Source organism: Bison bison, unplaced genomic scaffold (genome assembly GCF_000754665.1).
Source record: "Bison bison bison isolate TAMUID 2011002044 unplaced genomic scaffold, Bison_UMD1.0 scf7180017864351, whole genome shotgun sequence".
In the NCBI taxonomy this organism is placed as follows: Eukaryota; Metazoa; Chordata; class Mammalia; order Artiodactyla; family Bovidae; genus Bison; species Bison bison.
The window spans coordinates 6,288,629-6,293,140 of NW_011494923.1; positions in this window are offsets into that span (position 1 = coordinate 6,288,629).

Below are 4,512 nucleotides of genomic sequence, written 5' to 3' on the forward strand. Positions count from 1 at the left end.
GTATCAGATGAGGTAAGAAAAGGGCTGGGATCATATTTAATATTTCCCAATGTTCCAGGGAATGTCTGTAACCCTCTAAACGTACCTCTCATACAAACCTACCTTTGCATATTTATGGAATTAATTGTTCAGGGCTCTAATGAGTTGAAAGTCTGAGGAAAATCAACTTGCACCTTGATTTTAGGTCCTTTTTGCTTTATTTCCTTTTTTTTTTTTTTTCCTTTTCTCTTCCTTTTGGGTTCTGGTTTTTCCTTAAAAAAAAAAAAAAACCCTCACTGCATTGTCTGGGCTATCTACATCAATATAGAATTCTGTTCTGTTTTGTTTTCAGACCATGCTGTATCTCTCCACCAGGGAAATCTACACTTGAAATGGTGCTATGAAGAAATGAGGACATCAGGGAGAAAATGTGCGAAGGTAGGAGAGCAGTGATCAAGGAGCACAGTTAGGAGGTGGAAATGAAGAGACAGGGAACAGCAATCACTTTACCTCAGGCTACAGTCAGTGACTAACAGAGTAATAGAAGACAGAGAGGAAAGGCACACAGATTTATCACAAATACAACTGCTTAGAGAAACCCGGGGAGACACCAGGCATCTTTTTTCTGTCTCTTTAAACATTTTATTTAATTAAAGAAATAAAATCTTCTCACCAGAGATTTTTAAAGATCCTTGTCTTTCAGATCCCCAATAATTTCAGGAGTTCTAAACTGTCAGAAACATACCACGATTTCAAAAACAGCTTTCCCCACCGACCTACCGAAAACAGAGGGTCTGGTAGGGAAGTAAATTTCAGCCTTTAGTTATGGCTACTCTGGCTTTTCCAGGCTTATTTCTTCTTCAGACAAATTCCATTCCCCCAGAAGCTACTCTGTCAAGAGCTTCTCAACCATGCTATTAATGTGAAAATGAAAAATCTGCTTTATAGAGGCAGCATTCATGGGAAGAAGCATGCTGGCTCACTGAGCTTCTAAGACTCTTGATTACCTGGAATTCCTGAAGCCTCTGCAGTCGTTAATGTACCTCTTGCAAAATAATGAGATTTCAACCTTTTCCAAACAAAGTGGCTGTGCTTTTCCTTAGACCAACTCTTGCACACATTTTACATTTCTAACTCTAATTTCCTCTGGCCTTCTTCCCAGCAATCCCTACTTGCATTCTACCTGCCATTTGCTTTTACTCTAGAAACCAAAATAACAATAATTATTCTATCAGATAACAGGTGATGTTTCCAAATATATAGTAGAAAAGGGATGCTGTTCTTTTATTACTCTGAATCAAAATAATATGTTGGTTAGTTCAAAGTAGGAAATTATATAAGTTAACTTTTTAAATTATCAATAATTAAAAGAAATATGTGAGTCAGGAGGATCTTTGGGGCTTCCCTGGTGGCTCAGACAGTAAAGAATTGCCTGCAATGTGGGAGACCTGGGTTTTATCCCTGGGTCAGGAAGATTCCCCCGGAGAAGGGAATGGCTACCCACTCCAGTATCCTTGCCTAGAGAATCCCATGGACAGAGAAGCCTGGAGGGCTACAGTCCATGGGGTCACCAAGGGTGGGACACGACTGAAGCTACTAACAATAGGAGGATCTTTAAGGTAGCTAAAGTTTGCCAGAGTAGCTTACCTTGATTTCAGAAAAGAGAAAGTTTTTACTGATTTCTAATATTTGTAGTCTTCATAGCATATCACAATAGGCTTAACTTTCCTTCCATATATTGGAGAAAAAAATAGCCCTGTAGATAAAAATTCGGTCTTACAATCTGAAATCTCTTTGCCAAGGCAGAGAACTTTCATTGAATTTCTATTTTGGGGACTCCTTAAAGTTTTTACATTTCTTATGGTGATTTATCAGGATGTTTGCTCTTTCTCTAGTAGAGATCATGAATCCCAGAAGCACACATTATACAAATGAAACACTTCCTCACCTTGAGCATGTAGCTAAAATAAGTTCTTAACAAAGCAGCTGAGTCTCCTAGTCTGCTGTTGTAGCATTTATAATTCTTTCAAGTTTGAAAGAATAACCAAAAGAGTGGCTTTTTTCTACCAGACACTGTCTTTACTCTTAATGCCTCCATTTTTCCTGTATTGATTTCCACTGTTACTACCAATTTAAATATGGACTAGTTTTAGAACAAGAAATATATCAAACTCCTTCAACATGTAAAACAGAGTTTTTAACATAGAAAATAAATCTGAACTTATGAGAAAAAATTATCAAACCTAATTGATAACCTGAAACATACTGGAGGAAATGGTTGATCAGTGCTGATGTCCAATCACAAAAATATCCTACTTTTTTTATTTACTGGGTTTTGGTAGAAACTGATATCTGTAAGTCCCAAGATATAGCAGGCATAAAATACACAAGATTATTATATTAAAATCTTTAGAATGTTAAATTTCATACTTCTGATTCTATTGTTAGGTATATAACAAAATTTGATATTTTGTACACAAATGGATGCTCTAACTCATTGGAAAAGACTCTGATGCTGGGAGGGATTGGAGGCAGGAGGAGAAGGGGACGACAGAGGATGAGATGGCTGGATGGCATTGCTGACTCAATGGACATGAGTTTGGTGATGGACAACTCTGGGAGTTGGTGATGGACAGGGAGGACTGGCGTGCTGCAATTCATGGGGTCACAAAGAGTCGTACATGACTGAGCGACTGAACTGAACTGAACTGAACTCTCTATCATGGTGAGACAGCACAGTTCCACATAGTTTAATTTTCTAGATAACTGAAGATTATAATACCATAACATTGTTAAATTATTTTCTTATGCATGTGTGCAGACTAACTTGCTTCAGTCATGTCTGACTCTGTGTGACCCCATGGATCAGAGCCCGCCAGACTTCTCTGTCCATGGGATGGATGCTCCAGACAAGAATACTGGAGTGGGTTGCCATGCCCTCCTCAGGGGATCTTCAAACCCAGGGATTGAACTTGCATTTCTTATATCTCCTGAATTGGCATGTGGGTTCTTTACTACTAGCGCCACCTGGGAAGCCCCAAATTATTTTCCTATAGGTCCTATAAATTTACAACTATAACACAAATACACAATAACATCTTTCTATTTTTCCTCTGTGATAACCTTATTTCCCTCTTCTCCATTTCTGAAGATCAAGGATATTTATTCTTGCAAATTCAAGAGTAGACATGATTGCTTCGAATTTAAATCTCTTTGCGACCACGGTGCGATCAATACAGTATTTGTTACCTCCCTTTTCACCTTTCCGTCTCCATGGATGGCTGTGGCTCCAGGGAAAGTTAACATAACAGCATGGCAAAGAGGCAGAGCTGTTTGGCATGGGTCGGTGAAGTAACAGAGGAGTGCTGCAAAAAATCTGTGGTCCTCTCCATCCTCTGTGGCCTATACTGAGTGTGCCTCACCCCTATTCATCTAGTGAGGATGTCTGAGGTCTTGCCATGGACTTCAGTTTTCAGGTACACTCATTCTGCATCCTTTTCACTCCAAATACATTCACTTCAATAGTCATGATTGTTTTCCCTGCCCACTGCTGAGGCATGTAATACCAAACCATGTGACACTGCTCTCAGGCCCACAGTCAGTGCCACTAAACCTCTCAGGCATCATGTTAGTGTGAGGTTTCTGCAACACTTGCTGTTTTCCTGCATGCAGGAACTCAGCATACCTAACTCTAATCACATCTTCTCCAAATTTTCCTCTCAATCCTCCTGGTCACGGTCTTAACCTCCTTGGGAGCGCTTACATCATCCTGAAGTTCTCCTTGCTCTGATTTATGCTACAACCAGATCGGAGTCCTCTACACTGTGGCTCTTGATATTTTCACCACCCAAGCTTTTGGAAATAAAAGTGCCTACTTTGTATCAAAATTAACAATTAAAATTGCAGGGAGGGTGGCATTCAAGTTCATAGTCTCTGATGGAGTATTCCAGTCCAGGTTCAATGCATGATACTGGATGCTTGGGGCTAGTGCACTGGGACGACCCAGAGGGATGGTGTGGGGAGGGAGGAGGGAGGAGGGTTCAGGGTGGGGAGCACATGTGTGCCTGTGATGGATTCATTTTGATGTTTGGCGAAACTAATACAATTGTGTAAAGTTTAAAAATTAAAAAAAGGTTACTGTGGGAGCTGGAGTTGAAGATGGTGGAGGAGTAGGACAGGGAAAACACTTTCTCCCCCACAAATTCATCAAAAGAGCATTTAAACGTCGAGTAAATTCCACAAAACAACTTCTGAATGCCGGCAGAGGACATCAGGCACCCAGAAAAGCAATCCAACTCTTCGAAAGGAGGTAGGAAAAATATAAAAGACAAAAAAGAGACAAAAGAGGAGGGACGGAGCTCCGTCCCGGGAATGGAGTCTTAAAAAGAGAGAAGTTTCCAAACACCAGGAAACCTTCTCACTGCCGAATCTGTGCCGAGCTTTGGAAGCACAGAGGGCAACATAACAGGAAGAAAAAATAAATAAACAATTAAAACTCGAAGATTGCGAGTCCTACGGTAACTCCCCCAGCGG